Here is a 21,539-nt window from a genome sequence, read left to right on the forward strand (position 1 = left end):
CCCCTAGTGCCCTTGCCTACTGTGCCAGCCTGGGTCTTGAATGCACCCTCTCTCTCACCCACCATGTCTTTGATCTTATTATTATTAATGGGAGGCTGCCTTCCTGCCCTCCTTGGCACAGGGCTGGTCTCGCTATACCGGGATTCTGTTCCAAGTAGCCCGCTCCTTCTTGGGCCTACTCGATATACTCGTTCCTTCTCTCCAGGGCCTTCCACTGGGTTCGCCCCCTTCCGGGGCTTTCCCCTCACAGGCCGTGCCCCACTGGGGCTCTTCCCGATGTAGTATACACGCCCTGTCCCGGGGCCTGTCTGATGTCCAACATACGTGCCCTCTCCCGGGGCCTGCTCAATGTACGCGCCCCCCCCCCTCGGGCTGTCTCATACTGCCCCTGGGGCCCTCACTCAAACTGCACCTTTTGCTCAGCCCAGGCTTCTCAGTGGGCTTACTCCCCTCTCGGGGCTTCTCAATCACAGGCAGTGCCCAACTCCGGCTTGCCTCCCGTACGTCCCACGGTCACTCGTGCTGGGGCCCGTGCCTCGCGCGCCCCCTGCTTGCCCGCGCTCGGGCCTTCTATGCCCAACTCGGGCTTCCCAAGGTTGGGGCTCAAGCGGCCTTAGCCACACCTAGCCCCCAGACCCACCTTCTAGGGCCTATGCCCCACTGAGGCTCTTCCCAGTTGGGGTTCCCAATTGGGGCTCGTCTCAATAATCACCCCTGCTGGGCTGGGGTCAAGATACCCCACTAGCTCAGACCCACCTTCCTGGGCCTACACCCCACTGGGCTTCTGCCTCCACCAAGCTCTTCCCGAAGCTGCCAACACTGGGCTGGGGTCAGGACACCCTCACAACATGGCACCCTCTGTGGTGCCAGGAACACCCCCACTTTACTGTGGAGCTCCTGATGAGGCCTCCTCCACCCCTACAGCCTCACCCGGTCCTCCAGTTGAATAATCACCACAACCCGAAACAGAAACTCAAAGCCCCTCAGCTACAACGTAAATCTTAAGCCAACCTGGCTAACCTTCTCATCCCGGTCAGATTCTTCTCCACCCTGTAGCCGCACGCTGGTGCGCAACACTGCCCTGCTCACTCTAGCAGAGAGCTTGCTCCTTAGGCTGCCAGAGGGAAACTAGCACTGGCCTTAGCCTTCTCTGTTTATAAAGGCCAGGCCATGCCCCCTGGCAGTCAGCTGACACAATCAGTTGCTTTAGCAACGCACATCTGTGCTGCCCTATTGAGTGGCAGCTAAACCCACGTTACCATTACCAGTAGCAGGCATCCTAGTGCCCTGCTACATGGACATTACAGATATCAGTGAACAATTCCTAGGCCTGATTTTGCCCTGTTTTATCATAAGTTTGACCATAAAGTGATGGAAAAAAGAATCAGGCCCACTCTTTTTAGTTATGGGTTTTATTTTGGCTAATGTCACCCTAATTACTGCAACCCTATATTTTGTTGTAGTTGTTTTTAAAAAGTCAAAAGGATAGGTCCAAATAAATAGAGGTCGGATGGTGAGGTTCTGCATTCTTTGTGCATAGAAAACTCCCACCAACCCCAATCAAGTCAGCATCAAGAAATGCTTTGAGAAATGCTGATTACATATCAAGGACACTACTTATTTTGGCAACTGCTATGCATCATTTGTTATTATTTAGTCCCAATGATCCTATAATTTGCTTATAATTTGAAAAGACAATATGCCCAGATCCTTGCCCTATTTGGCAAAAGCAGTTTCACTGTCCAGAGTACATTTTGGCTGGCATAGCGCTGACACCCAGGAGAAGGTGAGCCTGAAGCCTTGACCACGCAAGGTTGCATGCTGCCAGTAAGCTGTTGCTCTCAGGAGATCCCAATACAGTACAATGGTCTCAAGGGGATACTTCTGTCAACACAAATTTGTGAAGTTCTGAGGCTATTCTAAATTGCACTGAAGGATGAATTAGCCCTATCAGTGGTGCTGGGGTTTAGAAAATACAAAGATGTTATATATTCACCTTTTCTGGCCCCTGCAATAGATTTGCCCAAAGTGCAGTGGGGTCCTGTGTCACTTTGTAAAGCACTTCACTTCTACCTACTTTTTCAGTAAATGGATACATGGTATGTGTGCCTACTAAAATTCAAATCCAGAAATCAGGACAAAAGAGCCTATGTATTCGTTTAGGAGTGTAAACAGCTCTGAATAAAAGCAGTGAGAGTCTTTCTTTCATTACCTCTGTTGGGACTAAATAATAACCCATAAATTAAATTGTGACCCATGTATCTGGGAATAAACAGAAAATTAGCTACCTATTTCTACATTGGGGGGAGGGGGGGAGGGGAAATGTGCCACTGATCTAACAGAGTTGGGCATAGAGAAGCCAGGCAGCTTCCGTTCTATCCCTTACAGTCTGGCTTTACAAAGGGGGATCATCATACCACAGATGAATTTTGCATTAAAAAAATGGTTTTCAAATGCTGAAATGTAATATCTTTCACAACTGTGAAGTGTTATTCCAATATTAGGCCACAGTCTGTCACAGAACTGAAGTGTTTTTTGCATTAAAAAAAAAAAAAAAATCTTACACACATTATCTTGTTCCACACAAATATATATACACATCACTTTCATGGAAATAAAAAGCTGCATATAAAATCTACTATGTTTCTAAAAATGTGAGCTTATCTGGTTAGTGTCACAGTATCTGTAAAAATAGCATCTCATTTTCGCAGTTTTAATATTAATTTCCATTTTTAATTCTCCAAACCAAATCTTCTCTTCATGTAGGAGGGGCTGACACACATACATTCTATTAATGCTAATGAAAATTATGGCTTCAGACCTTTATCCCTCAAACAGTGAGAGAACAAACACTGTTGTCTAATAGGAGGAAAGATACAGACCCCGAGGAAAATAAAACATTTTCTCTTGTGTGATTAGTGTGAATTTCACAGGCCCAGGGTTGAATGTGCAATGATGCTTTGCAGATAACAAAGCAAGCTAACAAAACAGATCTGTGAAATCAGTGCTAATTTGAGCTCATATTCCGGCAGCCAGTGTCCCCATGTGCAATCCTTGTTCCCACCCAGTGGAGATTACAAATTTCCACTTGGCAGGAGTAATCAGAGAGGAAGGAGATACCTGAAACTCGGGGCAGATTCAGTCTCACCCCAAATTCTGACCCACAAATATGTCCCAAAAAATGCCTCTAAAAAAGGGTGAGTTGCAGATGTACTGAGTGGCATCTACACAGATGAGGAGAATAACCAGAAGGAAAGCAGACAGAGATGAGGAGGGAGGGAGATGAGGAGTCTCCCAGGATACAATCCTATCAGCTCCTGTTGAACTTTTGTGCAAGGCCCTTCAGAAAGATGACTGACTGCCTAATGAAGTTCAAGGTGCTGGCTGCAATGTGCAAAGCCCTGAACTACTTACTCTCAGTTTACTCCAAAGACTTTTCATCTCTGCCCTTCCAATAATGTATAGGTAAGTCTGAAAATGCTGGAACTCCCTGTCCCAGGAGTGGAGTTTGGACGACATTCTTGGTAGCAATTTCTCACCTCTGCAGCCTTTCCGGGTTAGAATTTTGGTTTAGTATGGACCCAAATATGTGTTGTAAGAAGAACGTATTTAGCTTCTCAACTGACTGAGCTATGTAATACTGGACTCTTAACCAAGCATGATAGATCCCACTCCAGTCACTGCTTTAGAGCTGCATGCAGCACAAGAACATGGTGATTCTACTCTTCTTTTTTGACCCAGCTGTAACTATGTAAGGTGCACATAAATATCACAGGGCTGAGCACCTTGAAGCAATAGAAGAATAGTTGTGCAATCCCCATCTTCACATACCCATCATCACATACTACTTATTCCTATTACTAAGGCTACTATGCTGCTTTCTTAAAGTCATTTGGATTTTTGCCACTTACTTCAATTGGAGCAGATTCTGGCCTTCAGGTTCTGGCCTTATTGGATTTTTTTTTTTTGTAATTAGAAATAATATTTGTAAATATATTGGAGGAGGGAAGGTCTTTCCATTTACTCTCTCTTTTCCTATCATACTGCTTTATTTTTCCTAGTTACCTTCATGTAACCCACAGTTACTGCACTGATATATTTATGGACAAGATCATCTGTTTCTGATTGGTTGCCTTGTTGGTAAGGGAGACTGTTACCTTGGTTTTTAACATTGTGTGAATTTATGCAGGCCTGTGTGGGTGGCACATTTGCTTGACTTCCAGCTATATTGTTTTCTTAAAAAGGGGGCTTGCCATTTTCATAAATTGTTACAAGCACTTAGGAATCAATTCTCCCTCATTCCCTTACATAAAATACATGCACACACACACTGTAGTGGATGGGTAAGGTTCCCTTTCTAACTGCTGATGCAGGTGTGACACTTACGAAAGAGCTAGCAGAGGCTGGCTGCCAAATATATTTTCCCCTTTGGGTGGAGGGGTAGGAGAGTTGGCATGCAATAAGCTCAAAGATATTAATATTTTGGGTCAGGTTATTGGTCCAATTCTGGAAAATATTTCTTCTAGGCCGTTTTGTTTCTCCAGTGTATTATAGATATCTACCCATATTGCAGGTTGGCTCTTAGATCCTTGTTTGTGTCCATGCTTGTGGCCATGTAGAGACATAGCTACAAGCCTTCAGGGTTGTGAGCACCTCAGGCCACAGCAGCCTTTGCACTTAAGGTGCCCGAGTGCTGGGTTAAGTATAACCCACAGCATCTTTTCCCTTCTAATACACACTCCAAACTAGCTAGTGTTTTGTCTCTAGTATGTGACAGAATTTCTCATCACTTGGAATGCCTGTGAATTACAGCTCTGTGCTGAGGTTCCTTTGAGTGTTGAAGGGTCTGTAGATATAAAAGGTGGTGCAATTTATGCTGGGGCTTTTTTAGTGCTATTAAGGATTTTCAGTATGAATTAGCTTGAGCATAGCCTCCCTATTTAGGCGCATGGGACTGGAAGGGCCTTTCTGGACCATCAAATCCAGTCCCTTGATTTTTCAGGCCACTATTTACTCAAGGATTCCCCAAAATCTTCACTACAAACTCTCACACAAACAAACAAGGACACCAGAAATACCCTGCAACAGGGTGGGCAATTATTTCAGCTGGAGGGCCACTTAACAGGTTTTGGTGAACTGTAGAGGGCCGCAAAGGTAGCCTTGCCCCTCAATAGCCAATAGCCTTGCCCCACCCCCTGGTTGCCATCTTGGGACTGTAAGTCCCACCCCTGACCTTTGCTGCTGGAAGTTCCTCTTTTTGCCAGAAGTGTAAAATATTTTTGTCCTGATTTGTGTGTGTTTTTTTGGGTATATGGAAATGACTGCATAATAGCTCAAAATGAAGTCTTACTCTTATACATCATGGAGGAGTGTGGGGTTTTTTGGGCTGGTGTGTGTGTGGGGGGGGGGGGTGAGAGGGCACCATGCGGGAGAGGGCACCATGCAGTTCCTGGCCCCATGGTGGGGCTTGCAGGACTCTCACTCTGTGCCTCCATGCGTGGCTCCCAGCTCTGAGTATCAGAAACCCCATAAGCCAGCCCAGCTTGATGGCGTGGGACTCCCCATAGCTCCTGGCATTAGTGCACCATCAGGCCAGGCTGGCTCTGCACAGGTCCCAGTGTTACAGCCAGGAATCACATGCTGCAGGGCGAGTTTAGCCAGCTACATGCCATGCTGCATGGTCCCAGTTTTGCAGCCGGGAACTGCAGCAGAGCAGCACAGAGCCAGCTGGCCTGGCCAGGTACCTCCCACCAGCACATGGTTCCCAGCTGCAACTCTGGGACTGCAGAATGCACCAAAAGCCAGCCTGGCTCTCAGGGTTCCCAGCTGGCTCCTGCTGCTGCCAGCCCTGGTCCTGAGGCCCTGCACTCCCACCCACTGCCACTTCCCTCCCCCACCACACCTGCCACCGCTGCCTTTCCTTTGTCACTTCCCTTCCTTCCCCACCTACCAGCACTGCTCTCCCTCTGCCCACCTGCCACCCACCGCCTGCTGCTCCCAGCCCTGCCTGCCCACTGGTTGGGCATTATACGGTTCCCAGCTACAAGGCTGGAACTGCACAGCATAGGAGTAGCTGGGAGCCATGTGATGCCAGCTGGGCTGGGCTGGCTACTGCTGTGCCTGCAATCCTCCTCCCCACTCTGCCCATTCTTATCTGAGTTTCTCTCTCAGACAGAGGGAGGGTGTGGGGAACAGCCCCAGGGTCACCAAGCCAAAAGCTTCTGCTAGGCAGAAGCTTCTGCTTGGGAACTGGGGGTGGGGCAGGGCCAGGTGGGCCTTGCTGCTGCTGCCCGCTACCAGCTCCTCCTGGGTCCTGCTGCTGCTGGCACCTTGTTGTCTTTAACAGGCAGCCACAGGAAGATAATAATTAATTTTCTAATTTTTTTTTAAGGGCTGGAAAGAATGGCTTGGTGGGCCAGATCCAGCCCACAGGCTGTATTTTGTCTGCTCCTACCCTACAACATGCTATAGGTAGTGTAGGACAGATGACACACCACATATGTCCTGCCACTACCCAGCCTGCAATTCACCCAGCCTGCAGGGCCCACAAACAAACCAGAAATTCAGGGGCTTGGTGAGCATGTACAGGACCTGCCACTGAATTCCCAGCAATGGAGCCCCAGTGAGTACTGTGTCAGCAGAGTGACAGCTGCATTAGCTCTGAGTATGGCTAAGCTAAATACAGTCTGTGCAAACAAACAGCTGATCAAGGATTTTTGATGCTGTGCATGTCTCCACCCTGGATTCATATCCTTGCTCTGGAGCAGGGACTCAGTAATTCACAAGCTAGGGGAGTGCTTTAACCACCCAACTATTGCCTATTCTAGAGTAGTCTCTTCTGTTAGAACTGTTCCATTTTGTGTATGTTATATTAACCGAAGCAGTGACATGCATCTAATTATGTCATGTTTCACATGAGTATCTTGACCACTGGGCCAAAGAGTTAGCCTCTGTATCTCTTTCTCTTTGACAATTAAGTTTATTAAATATATTAAAGTAGCATGAATAATAGCTGTTCTCCATATAACTATTTTCCTCCTGGGCACTACAAACTAATAGTATCATCATGTGTTACATCATTATAGAAGAAGGTACAGTCAATACATTTCCCATATGCTTTTTCTTTCTTTGCCCTTCTTATCATTTTTTCCTTCCCATCTCACAATTATTGTAATTATAATAATGGTAATGTGTATGCAGGAAGTTTTTACATGCAAATTACCAAGTTGTGAGGGGACTTTCACTAAGGTTAAAGCAAAAATTATCTCTACAGGTTATCATATTTCACAAACAGCATGTAAACCCAAATGCAACTAGAAATGTTCTGTGAGAGTCTGTGTATTATTTAATACACACAGAAATTGACAAAACAGCAGCAACTATGATGGATTTTTTTAAACTAACAATATTGGTCATTTTAACCTGTATTTGTTGAATGATTGATTCACTGGGTCCTCGGCAGAAGGGTTTCCTTCCTGGTCATTAGTCTCACAAGTTTCATGCAGCTCCATTTCTGAGACAGCCATCATTTTTGTTTCCTCGGACAAGTCTGGGAAACCTCTCTGCATCTGGGCTGGATAACAATAAAAACATTGCTCTAATTTGCTGCTAAACAGCTCAAAGGCATACCTGCTGTTTGGTGGCATGTTGGCTGTGACGCTGCAAGTGTGCAATTATCTATTTTTCAGAAAACATCAATTACTATATTTTTTATCTCCCCCCACCATGCTTATCATTTTTATTCATTCGAGAACCTGTTAGTTGAGGGATGGAGTAACTGAAATAAATACATGTAGGCTGTGATCCAGCAAAACATTTTATACTTTGCCAGGTAGGTATAGCTTGTGCCCTCATTGCAATAGATTGTTGGAGTAGATTGTATATGAAAAAATTTGTAAATTATTCATTTACAAAACATGCAAATGATAGGCTAGTGTAAAGGGTCTTTACAGTGTTTTAAAAATAGAAAGAGTAGCAATCTTAGTCATAGAGCACTGCCAGAAGTAAATCGATACTTTTTTTCAATTGTCATGTAATTTAAGGTCACTTAATAAGATAGTACTAATTCTAAGAATCTTTCCAATTGACCTCAACAAGATTTGGATCAGCTGTAAATCTTTAGGATTTCTTCTGCAATAAACATAAATTGCAGTATCATTAACTTCAGACAAAAGAATCCAAATCAGAAGAGTAGACTTGCATAAGTTCTTCCAGGCTAGCTGGTTTGTAGTCCACTGTCAGAGTAAAGGTTTTGATTACTGGGAACAGTTCTGCTATATGCTTTATGCAGTCCAGTTTCTGAAGTGTCACAAAGAAGTAAAATTGCTTCCATATTTATATTTGCCTTGACAGAACTAATGCTTGTAATTTGGGGGATAAATCCTGCATTCTTTGTTCCAGCTTAACTTCCAGTGGCCAATGAAAAAATGGCTTCTTAATGTCTACTATCAAAAAGCAGGGGCCCAGCCTTACTCCCACTAAAGTCATTGGAAGTTTGCTGCAGATTTCAATAGAAATTGTGTGAGGTGGTTTGAGAATTGGGTTGCAAGTGACTTGAGGACTAACTACTACCTTAACACCTCTTACGCTGTTCAGGATGTAATCCCCTGTGAGGTAACAAGACAGGAATTCAGCACTGTGGTAAATCACTTATGGACAATAGTACACATTGTCTACTGGTCACAGTTCACTGTCTTTACGGTGAATGGAATTAGTCCAGAGACTGAGTAACCACTCATCTGGAAATGTGCCATATTTCTAGTAACTGTCACCTCACTATTTATTCTGGGCAGCAGGACAATAATGCTTTGGGAACAAGTTGAAATGCTTTTTGGGAAAATGCTATTCAGAATCAAAATGGGATGCAGGCTTAGTAGCTGGGAATTTTACTTAAACCGCACTGGTTACTTTGTTATGTTTTGTTTTTGCTTTACATACAATAGTTTGCTCCTCTGAAAATACTGCTGGTCAGTTTTGTAGAGAATACACCTCACTTTTCACAATCATCTCTCCCTTTACTGTTGCTGATTGTCCCTCCTGCCTAAGCCTTAACATAAAGAATCTGGACTAATTCCCTCAATGGGTGGAAAGCAGCACAGGTGAGGTCAATGGAGCTATGCCAATTGACATGAGCTAAGGATCTGACTTTAAATGTGTAGTGAAGATGCTGTACTGTGTCCAAAAGTATATATTGTACATGATGCTATTTAGCAAATCTCTCAGCCTTACCTCACAGGTAAGGACAGCCCAATATGAAGAAGTATGGCCAGTGTCTTCATGGACATATGGGAGAGTGTGAAGGTCTTAACAGAAGCCATGCTATCCCCTTGTTTCTTTCTGCTTACTGCTGCCTCTCTACAGCAGCACTAGAGGGATTCTTGTGAGGGGGCCATTGCACTAAGACTGCAAAGAGTATTTCTTTCCTCTTGACTCCCTTGTTCTTTCATTTTTATGCAGGGGCAGGGGAAAGAATTTGGCTCCAGGTAAATTAAATGACATCCTTTTTCATCAGATCCTATAGTCACAACAGCACCCTGTTCTTCATAACAGGTCTTATACTATTGAACTGCTGTTACATCCATTAACTCATTCATTTGAAACAATACAAGATTTATACATGAAAATCCATATTACTGTTTATCTTTGGTTTCATTTTAGGCCACTAATTGTGTGTGTATGCTAATTTGAACATGTAGCCTGTGTTTTTCTTTTTCCTGCTATCAGTAGATCATTGTTTTCAACGACAGATTCTAAAACCATGCCTTTGTACATCTGATGAATGGCAGGAAAGAGCCAGGGGAACTAGAACAATTGTGGCTGAGCTAAGGTAGCCTGAGGCTTTTGCCTATGCAGGGAAGCAGGATGCATGGCTTGGGAAATAGTTTCAGTTGCATCCATTACTATTTTGGAAATATGCATGATGTGTGTTTTCATTTATTTCCAGCACATGCTGCGATGTTATCAGAGCCCTTGATGTATTGGCCATCACTCCTTCTAGCAGTGCAGGCCCATTCAAACTATGACCCCACGGAGCATTTAAGCTTACATTCTGGCTGGCCCTTTTGTGAATGCTTTAGCTGATGTGGAAGAAAAGTTTCCTTGTTTTCTATTTGCACCTTATATGGAAAATCAAAAATTGATGCAAAACGCACATCCTGAAAACCTGCAGCATATTTATAATTCCTTATGCCTTGATTTCTGTAGTTTTAAATAGATATTGGATTGGTACCATCTTGTCAGGGTGTGTAATGGACCTTTTCCTTAAATGAATGCAGTCTATAAAATAAATTTTGCATGCATCAAAATCCACAAGGACATTTAAGAACCTAATTTTTGCTTTTTTATTCTTGTAACTGCCATAAAACTGATCTTTAAATCAATAATAAAAAGCTATAATAAAAAGACATCTGTTCGTAAGTAAATTATGGTAAACTGTATGTTGCCCTATTGCATAACTGAATTTGTTACTGTCAATTTTAACAGTAATTAAGGTTTCAGGCATGGTTATAGTTATTTCAAAGGTCAAAATGACTTCAGATTTTTTTATATAATCCTGCAATATATTTATGTTGCTTAAAATAGATATGATCAGATTTAGTACTGTTTCTTTTTAGATTGTTGTTATCTTGAGAACCCTCAAATCTTTATTTGATTAGAGAAATGTATTCACAATTTAATGAAATTCTAAAATTTCATGTTGTATATACTAGCAATCTTTCAGCACAATCCTGTAGTTACAGAATTCCCATCTATTGACAGCTAAAATTAATTGGCATTATAAAGACTCTAAAAACAACCCAGGTATTAGGACACATTTTGTAAAAACTCCGTATTAAATCAATATTTATTTACTCACTTCTGATAAACTTCCGAGACTCATTTAGGTATATACAGGACCCAATGCTCAAACAAAACTCCCATTGACTTTGTAATGTGAATATTTAGTAATGCTGTATTTTTCTTGTAACATATGCTGGAAAGGTTTTACATAACATAGCTCACAGTAAGAACTGTAATCTTAAAAGGGAAGTAAAAGTGAGAACTCCACATCTATAAAACTTCTTAATGTACTAAAGTTTTAAGAATGACACTAAAACTAAGGTAATAAGAATCATAGATTTGAGCTATTATTAGCAAGGCTCCACAGAACTATTTTCCCAATCTTAATGTTATACATAAGTAGTATACAAGAATACTACTATGCTGCACAACAGCTGAATTCTGATGCAGAATACTGTAGTAAAAAAATAACTTTTAGAACAATACTATAGTGCTACTGAAATGTACCACTTGAGCAAAATGTTACTTGTTTCATGGAGTTTTGTTCCCTTGGATTTCCCTTTTACCACAAGGTACTATAACATGAACAAATGCACTCTATTATGTGGTAGGAGTAAGAAAGTAAACACTAATTATAGCAAACAGCTATTGGTGCCAGGAATTCAGAGACCAATATGCACTTGAGCATTCCAGAGCAGGCAGTGACCTTACCTTTATAGTCAAGAAGAAAGCATGTCAGCAAATGGGGACAGACTTCCTCCAAAATGGAACAGAAAGCAGAGAAAGCACTTGGGCCTTTTAAAGAGAGTTGCTCTAAAAAATATTCAGCTCTTTTCTTGTAGCTCTCCTGAGACCAAATGTCTTTATATTCCTCCAAGGAAAAGACTCTCTCGTAAACCAAGTATGACAGCACTTTACTCACATCCAGCTCTTCCAGTATTTTCTCTCGGTGATTGATTAGGATTTCAGAAAGCCGTTTATTCCTATTCCCATTTTCTCTTTTGGTAGGTTTCGCACAGTTATAAAGCCAAGATTTAGCTGTTCTTCCAAACATTTTGGCATTCATATACAAAATAAAAAATTTTACCTCTGCATTTATTGTGCAGTCTTCAACATGCACTGAAAGGCGCTGTCATATATACATTATGTGGACAGACAGATTGCAAATACATACTGCAGTCCTTAGTTATTGTAATTCTATTGGAATAAAGAAGGCCTGCATCCAAATTACAAAGAAAACTAGCTTGCTGCTTGCAGTCCCTTAAGAGGATTACTTTACACTAATTAGGCCTTTACAACTGTTAACACCTTCTGAACCCTAATGAGGCAACTGAGAGTTGCTCAGCTATATTTTAACGCTGAGCTGATCTTCAAAGATAGCCCTTTGCAATAAATGACTTCTTCAAGAAAACAAGTGATCAAACTGAAATAATCTGCACAAATCAGTATAAGCGCACAAGAAAAGAAAGGGTCTTCTATGCATTTGAATTGTATGTTTCTTCATAACATAAATTACACTGATATAAATGATGCACTTTCACTCTTTTAGGAAACATTCAATTTCCAATGTGTTTGATTTATATATTTTAAAAAAACATAGAACAGAAGAATAATTACAAACTAATATATAGTTTCAGTGTATAGCATTTTAAAAAGCTACACATGAGCCAGGAAATACAGGAAAAAATGGTTGAACAAAGGTAATTTCTGTGAAGATTAACGTTTCTGCATGCTTAACAATGTTTCAACATGTTTACATTTATTACGCTTTGTGCGAGAATATTAAATCCTGTATTAGTTTCCACTAAATAAACCAGGCTTAAGAGTAGGGATTAATGCAATCCCAGTGTAGGTGTTCTGCCTCTGGTAATCATTCACTGGGGATCACACACTTGTACAACTATATCACGCAAATATTGCAGGTGTCTGGACTCTTGAGGTCTTGTTGTCATGTTCTCTATTTCCCAATATACATTTACTTTCCTATGAGCCTAAAGAGTGTGATGTGTACACCCCCAGTCACATCCCTGGAAGGAACTGCTGTGTCTACCTCTGTCACTCCACAGCTGCTGCTGCTTCTGCTTAAGTCATAACTGGGGCTAATCCAGATTTTGGCAAAGGGGAAGGTGGGTGGGGAATGTGGGAACCTGCTGCTGTGGCTTTCCCTGCTGCAACAGTGGCTGGGGAAGCTTCAAAGCTACTCCTTCCTGCCACACAGGTAAGCAGCTGGGCTCAGCTAGGAACAGCAACAGTACCAGGAGTGATGATGGGAGGGAGTGTGGGTTCCCCATTGCCTAAAACAGGTACAGAGAAGGTGAAATTATCCCCTGCCTATCGCAGCTCCTGCTGCTGTGGCTGTTCCTAGCTGTACGGCCTGGCTGGAACAGGCAAAAGTGACTTTGAAGCTTCTCCCACCCCTGAGACAGTAGAGAATGCAGCACCAGCAGGTGGATAAGGGAGGGCATGGGAAGTGAGAAGGTGGGCCTTTCAACAGGGAAGGAAAGAGGACCATTCTTACCTGCTTTGGGGACTTCAAAATTTAAAGTCTCCAGAATCTCCCTTGGTGTGGTGCAGTCTAAAATGGGGTACAGTTGCATGACAGCATCCTTTCTGGGTCAGCCTCTGTCCCTGACCTTCTCTTGTATGACCTTGCCTGAGACCCCTGCTAAACCCACTTCACCTTCAGTGTAGCAACCAGAAGTGTTGTTGCCAGCTCCTGGTTTAGAAAATCAAGTTTTTGAATTATGTTCAGATTCCACCACCTTAAGGAGAAATAACTGTATCCTTCTATCAGCCTTCTTCTATCTGGGGAGTTCTACCCAATTACAAACCTCACAGCTGACAACAGATTTTTAGGAAAATTACATTTATTACCAGCTAACTAGCCAGGCCTCAAGGAAACATTCAGAGGGACTGCCTGCCACCTTGTGGTTGTCTGTGGATTCAGCAAGAATACTTTCATATTCCTGGAAGTTTTGTATTTGCCAGGTTATCTGAAATCTGTAACAGTGAAACTATCTCTTTATTAAAACTGTATATTATTTTTTTCCCCTTTAGAAAGTTATGTATTGAACAGGAATGGTGTTCCTCTTAATTAGCTAGATTATAATACAAGGTTTAAAAATGCATAACAAACTAGGCAAAAAATCAGAATAGTCAAAAAAAAATTGTCTCTGTAATCCTGTAGACATTACAGTTAAATGTATTTATCTTATTCCAATTCATAAAATCAAATCTAACCTTTTCAGACTTTGTAGTGCCTCCAATACTTTACTGCTAGTCATTTCTACACCTGAGTTAATATTATCACACCTGAGTTAAGGTTTTTAGAGAGCTAAAAACAGACTGCAGTGCTATGAAACTTAAGATAGGTGTACCAGGAATGGCTAGCAGACAACACCATTGCAGAAGAAAGGATATTTTGAATAGTGGAATGTCATAACTATTAAGAAGGAGTGAGAATTTTTCACACCTATAAGATAGAGAGAGAGATTGGCAGGAATGAGGAAGATGATAATGGACCATGACGTCAACTAACTCTCTCAATTCTGCCTGAATAGAAATGCTGCTGCTCCTCCAGGTAGTTGTTTTTAAAGTTTGGGTGGAACACAAATCAAAAGGGTGCAGCTGCACCACTGTACCCTCCATGGATCCACCTAGGCATATGTCTCCACTGGAAATCCATGTAGAAAGGCACTGTCATAATGTAAGGAAGCTGCATTCTGAATTATCTGCAAGGCAGCACAGCTTCAAAGTGGAGGCTACTAGCTAGGAAAGGAACTGTCCACACTATGTGGAGGATTTAGTTCGTACTCAGGCAGCCTCCACTGATAAGGGCAATGATAGATCCAGTGGAGGCCTTAGGGTTGTTGGGGGCCTGAGTAAGAGAGTGGTTTGGGATGCCTTAGAGGCTTAATTTTGATGACCTATAAGCAAGTCGGATATTTTCAATGTCAATCTGAAGTTGCCTTATCCATGAAACTGCCATGAAAGTATATTAATACAAGATCGATAATACAAATATTCAGTTTAATTCATTTTAAAATTTAGAAAGTGTGGGGCCCTGGGCAGTTTCCCGGTTTGCCCTCCCCTAAAGCCACTACTGATAATTTATGACCTTTAAAATTTCCATCTCCTACTTGAAATCTCATGAGAGAGGAGAATTGTAATTAGTAACCATTGTTTCACAATGAGCTCCACTTAGATGCACAGGGTGCCATCAGTGAGGTAGACTAATGCAAGCCTATTATCATTTCTCCAGGTTCTGTTCAGCTTTCAGTCTAACATTGTAATTACCCATTTTGTATTCCCACTGGGAATAAAACCAGAAGAGGACTCAAAGGTATTCTTTTTCTTGGCATTTCACAGACCAACAGGTAGTAAGGATGTAAGCCAATACCTGCTGAAACATTCAAGGATTCCCAGTGACTTCAGTGGCTGTTATATCAAGGACAAAGTTACAATCTTTGGGTACACAGTAAAATGCCTTGGTATTGGACGCAGATGGCTATACTTGTAAATATTTCTCATATTGTAACTTCAAAAGTTCATTCTTTATTGATCTGAAGCTCAGTGAACATTGAATAGCTAGTAATATCTTTACCAATGGAATACAACATACTGGTGAATGGCTGCACCATACAAGTTAAAGAGCTGATAGGTTAAGATTAGTTCTGCATTTCATTTCTTAATGGCAAGGTATAGAAAGCTGCTTATTTTTATGTCTCCATCACAGATGATGAGCTAAAGCCTTCTCCCTTACTCATTTAGTCATCCAGCTAAATTCATAGATTCATAGATTCATAGATGCTAGGGTCGGAAGGGACCTCAATAGATCATCGAGTCCGACCCCCTGCATAAGCAGGAAAGAGTGCTGGGCCTACATTACCCCAGCTAGATACACATCCAACCTTCTCTTGAATACCCCCAGGGTAGGGGAGAGCACCACCTCCCTTGGGAGCCTGTTCCAGACCTTGGCCACTCGAACTGTGAAGAAGTTCCTCCTAATATCCAATCTAAATCTGCTCTCCTCTAGCTTGTGGCCATTATTTCTTGTAACCCCCGGGGGCGCCTTGGTGAATAAATACTCACCAATTCCCTTCTGTGCCCCCCTGACGAACTTATAGGCAGCCACCAGGTCGCCTCTCAACCTTCTCTTGCGGAGGCTGAAAAGGTCCAGTTTCTCTAATCTCTCCTCGTAGGGCTTGGCCTGCAGGCCCTTAACCATACGAGTGGCCCTTCTCTGGACCCTCTCCAGGTTATCCGCATCCTTCTTGAAGTGCGGCGCCCAGAATTGCACGCAGTACTCCAGCTGCGGTCTGACCAGCGCCCGATAGAGGGGAAGTATCACCTCCTTGGACCTATTTGTCATGCATCTGCTGATGCACGATAAAGTGCCATTGGCTTTTCTGATGGTTTCGTCACACTGCCGACTCATGTTCATCTTGGAGTCCACTAGGACTCCAAGATCCCTTTCCACTTCCGTGCCACCCAGCAGGTCATTTCCTAGGCTGTAGGTGTGCTGGACATTTTTCCTCCCTAGATGCAGCACTTTGCATTTCTCCTTGTTGAACTGCATTCTGTTGTTTTCTGCCCACTTGTCTAACCTGTCCAGGTCTGCTTGCAGCTGTTCCCTGCCCTCCGGCGTGTCCACTTCGCCCCATAGCTTAGTGTCATCTGCAAACTTGGACAGAGTACATTTCACCCCCTCGTCCAAGTCGCTGATGAAGACATTAAAGAGTATCGGACCAAGCACCGAGCCCTGCGGGACCCCACTGCCCACACTCTTCCAGGTTGAAACCGACCCATCCACCACAACTCTCTGGGTTCGACCCTCCAGCCAATTCTCCACCCACCGGACTGTGCAGTAATCCAAGTCACAGCCCCTTAACTTGTTCACCAGTATGGGGTGGGATACCGTATCAAAGGCCTTCCTGAAGTCCAAGTATACGACATCCACCCCTCCTCCTGCGTCGAGGCGTTTTGTGACCTGGTCATAAAAAGAGACTAGATTGGTCAGGCACGATCTACCTGCCACGAACCCGTGCTGGTTTCCCCTCAGCATAATTTGTCCTGCCGGGCTCTCACAAATGTGAGCCTTGATGATTTTCTCAAAGATTTTGCCAAGGATGGAGGTGAGACTGACTGGCCTATAGTTACCCGGGTCCTCCTTCCTCCCCTTCTTGAAAATGGGAACCACATTGGCCCTTTTCCAGTCCTCCGGGACTTGACCCGTGCGCCACGAGCATTCAAATATTCCCGCCAGTGGCTCTGCAATGATGTCGGCCAGTGCCTTCAGTACCCTCGGATGGAGCTCATCCGGGCCTGCCGACTTAAAGGCATCCAGTTCCTCCAAGTGACCCTGCACCACCTCAGGGTCCACGCATGGAAGTCTGGTGCCTTGCTGCTGCCTCCCTACACTCCCAGTGAGAGACTTGTCATGCCTCTCACTTAGGAACACTGAGGCGAAGAACTCGTTGAGGAGTTCAGCCTTGTCCCCTCTGTCCGTCACCAATTGTTTCTGCCCATTTAGCAGGGGTCCTATTCCTCCCTGTGCCTTCCTTTTACTCCCTATATATCTAAAAAACAATTTCTTATTGTCTTTTACTTGGGTTGCCATCCTCAGCTCCATGGTAGCTTTGGCCTGTCTAACTGCCTCCCTACAAGCACGAGCAGAAGAGGTATATTCCTCTTTGGTGATCTCTCCCTGTTTCCACTTTTTATGTGCTCCCCTTTTGGCCCTTAGTCTGCCCTGGATTTCTCTGGTCAGCCAGGGAAGCCTCCTGGCCCCTTTCCCTCTTTTACCTCGCACGGGGATCGTCTCGCTTTGTGCGAGAAGGATAGCTTCCTTAAGGCACAGCCACCCTTCTTGGGCTCCCATCATTTCAAAACTACTACTCTGCAGTGCATCCTTCACTAATCGCCTGAGTTCGCTGAAATCAGCTTTCCTAAAGTCCAGCACGTTCACCCTACTGGTTACCTTACCCACTCGACGCCTTATGTTGAATTGTACTTTTAGGTGATCACTGTCCCCCAGATGGCTACCGATCTGTAGGTCCCCTACTATGTCATCCCCCGTTGCCAATACCAGATCCAGTAAGGCATTCCCCCTAGTGGGACCATGTACCTCCTGCGTCAGGTGGAGGTCCTGTACACAGGTTAGAAACCTGCGTGAGCGGTGGGACTTTGCTGTCTGTGTCTCCCAGCAGATGTCCGGGTAGTTTAGGTCCCCCATGACCACCGCCTCTTTAGCTTTTATGGTCTCTGAGAGTTGCCTCAGGAGCCCCAAATCTATTTCTTCCCCTTGATGTGGGGGTCTGTAGCAGACCCCTACCACCAAATCCTTTTCTCCTTGCCCTCCATGTAGCCTAACCCACAGTCCTTCTACTTCCTCATCCTTTGATTCTGTCTTGATGAGGGTTGATGTATATTGCTCCTTAACATAGAGCGCAACCCCTCCCCCCCTTTTCCCCACTCTGTCCTTTCTGTACAATCTATAGCCCTCAATATGTACCGCCCAGTCGTGGGATGGATCCCACCAGGTTTCCGTCAGCCCCACTAAGTCGTAGTCATTTAGTGCAACCAGGAGCGCTAGTTCATCCTGCTTGTTCCCCATGCTCCTAGCATTAGTATATAGGCACTTGAGCCCTGTGACTGGTGCTTTTGCTACCCCCTCGCTCCAAGTCCTAAAGGGCTTTTTGTCTCTAACCTTCCCGTTCCTTACCTGTGCCGTATTGCTGTCCACCCCCTGTCTTTCACGTTCCCAAAGCTCTCTTTCTTCAGGCTGGGCTGTCCTTGTGGGTGCCACCTGGTTTGGTGGTCCACAGCCTCCCCCACCCTCATCTTCCCCTCCCCCCGACGAGCCTAGTTTAAAGCCCGCCGGAGGAGATCCGCCAACCTGGAAGAAAACACACGCTTACCTTTGGGGGACAGGTGAAGCCCATCCCAGCTGAGCATGTCCCTCGTTGTAATGTGTGGGTCATTGTCCAGGAAGCCGAAGCCTGCCTCGAGACACCAATTCCGAAGCCGCCAGTTGGTCTCTCGGATGCAGTTCTCATGCCGTCTTCCGCGTCCGTTCACTGGTAGGATGGAAGAGAATACCACCTGTGCACCAAATTCCCTCAGCACGCCGCCCAGAGCCTGGTAGTCCGCCATAAGGTGATCGGGGGTTCTCCTGGCCGCATCATTAGTACCCACATGGACAAGGACCATGGGGTAGTAATCGGTGGGCTTGATCCTGGCCTGGATTACCTCCGTCACATCCTGAATCTTAGCTCCAGGCAGGCAGTAGACCTCTCGTGCTGAAGGGTCCTGGCGACAAATGGGCCCTTCCGTACCTCTCAGGATGGAATCGCCTATGACGAGCACGCGTCTCCTCCTCTTCTGGGTCCTCTCGGATCTCTTGATCTGTTTGGAGTGTGAAGAATGTGGCATTTCCTCCTGCCCAAGGGTTTCCTCCTCCCTTTCCATCTCCTGCAGAGTCGCCAAGGCCTCGTACCTGTTCTCCAGTCGAACTGGAGAAGCTTGTACCTGCTCGCTGCGAGCCGCTCCGGTCCTGGCTGTGACCGTCTGCCACTCTGCTGTGGAGGTCCTTCCCTGGGCTGCTTCTTCCTTGGGTGCCTGGTCCTGCAGGGAAAGGAAATAACTGTCAATTTCCTCCTCCGCCTCCCTGATCCCCCTCAGCCTGCTAACCTCCTCCCGGAGCTCCCTCACCTGCGCCTCCAGAGCCCTAAGCCGGGCACCTGCCGGACAGGTGTGGGGACTCCCAATCTCTGCCCCCCCCAGCCCTGCTGGAGATCCCCCGCAGGCCGGGAGGTAGGGGGACATCAGCTCCCCCATGGGAGCTAAAGTTAATACACAATACAGTCAATCCTTTATGGGAATGACTCCCCCATAAAGGAAGCAGAATTTGGTCCAAAGTGTGAATCAACAAATTGTACTGGCATTAGTTTGTCAGATCCCCACAATCTGTTTAAAGAAGTTGCAATAATTCATTACCTAACAAAGCAACTCCAAGAAAGAAAGGCCTAATTTGTTTAAAGTATAAAATTCTGCATCAAACTGTTAGAAAGCTCTGTGGAACTAATGGTGGGATGGATGCAATACTCAGCAACTCCATTAAAATCAAGGTTGTTGGAATTATATTAACTGGTTAATGTACATGGCAGGCTGTGCTATTCATGCAGAAAACGGCAGCATCTAGGACAGAGGAATGAATGGCAGTATGAAGTTTTGTGACTGCCTAGTGTCTGAAAGTCTGTGAGCATGACCATCTTATTATTTTGTCCCTAATTTCATAAAATATTTTGAGTTTACAGTGTTTCCATGATACCCTGGCAGAAGACATGTCATCTTCTCCATGAGCCATAGTGAAGAGAAGATGCCATTTTATTCTTAAATTTAATGTGATTAGATTACCAGACTCACCAAAACTAACGACTGATTTTTATTTTTTTTTATTTTTTGCAAAAATCAATAATAGTGATATCACAGGGAATGGCCAGCAACAATGTATCATTGTATTTATCCATTACTTATTCTGTTTGCAAGTACAGGGTAAAATCTGATACAACAGTGTCACTGCAGCATGTAATTATTTTAATCTTTCCAAAGAGGGTGTAAAATGCTGCCATTCTTAACTGGTGGTACCAGGACTCCAAGCATAGAACATGAACAGGTTCAACACAGAGCTCCCAGCATCCCATGGTCAGAGACATATGACTAAAATGATGCTGTGCGGAAAGATACAAAGTGTCACTCTCCTAACCATAACTCTGTGGCTTGCACTAGTTCTACGCAGAACAGGGCAGGGACAAACTCTGAGGAGGTAGGAGGATAGGGAAACTTGGAGGGGGTGCATCCAGACAAGCGCGATCATGCACATACCATACAGTCCAGTGTTCTCTGTGCTGCAACAGTATGCTGCCTAAGCATATCCTCTGTTTGGTGGGGGGGAGGGTTCCACGGAAAAAAAGACTGGCACATTGCACGCTTGGCCAGCATGCACTGCTGAGAAGTGGAGCCGGGTTGCGGGGAGCTGTGCTCTGCTGCCAGCCAGGCTCCACATGGCAGAATCTCTGTGGCTGCAGTTGTGGGAGGCCCCGAGGACCCCAGGTAAGGCTGGTGGGGCCAGCCCACTGCTGGCCCCAGCCTCCCCTACCCCACCTGGGGCAACTTGCCACATACCCAAGCGCACATGGCATGGGCATTCTCCAGGGACAGGCAGCAGTGGCACAAGTTGCACCGCTGCTACTTGTCTTGGGGGAACCAAACATCCACACACATCTGGATGCGCCCAGTGAAGGGATGTCTTGGGGAGACATATCAGGCAATTCAGGGAAATGTGAGTACTGCAGCCAGGGAGGGCATGATGGGAGAACCAGTTTGAAAGAAAATGGCAAATTGAATCAAATGCGTTGGAAAGGAGGTGCTGGAAGGATTTGAAGTATAGTGTGTGGAAACCAAAGATGGTGAGGAGACTGTGGAGAGAGCCCAAGGACGGAGAACAGATAAGGAGAAATGAAGAGGTGACGTGTAAACTGGAAACTGAAGTGATGGAGTAAAGGGGAAGTTTGAGTGAACAATGGATTTGACATGGAAAATGCCCTGAGGCCAGAGGGGTGAGGAACCAGGTGATGTGACAGCACAGACATGATGCCAAGGAGGCAAAGAGCACTCAAGCGACTTAATAGTGGAGAGGGCGTGGAACAAGCAGCCCAGGTTATGCAGGGATGGCAGAACTTGGTTTGTGCCCTGAGCAA

This window comes from Crocodylus siamensis, chromosome 15 (genome assembly GCF_052110815.1).
Source record: "Crocodylus siamensis isolate JL-2025a chromosome 15, ASM5211081v1, whole genome shotgun sequence".
Lineage (NCBI taxonomy): Eukaryota > Metazoa > Chordata > Crocodylia > Crocodylidae > Crocodylus > Crocodylus siamensis.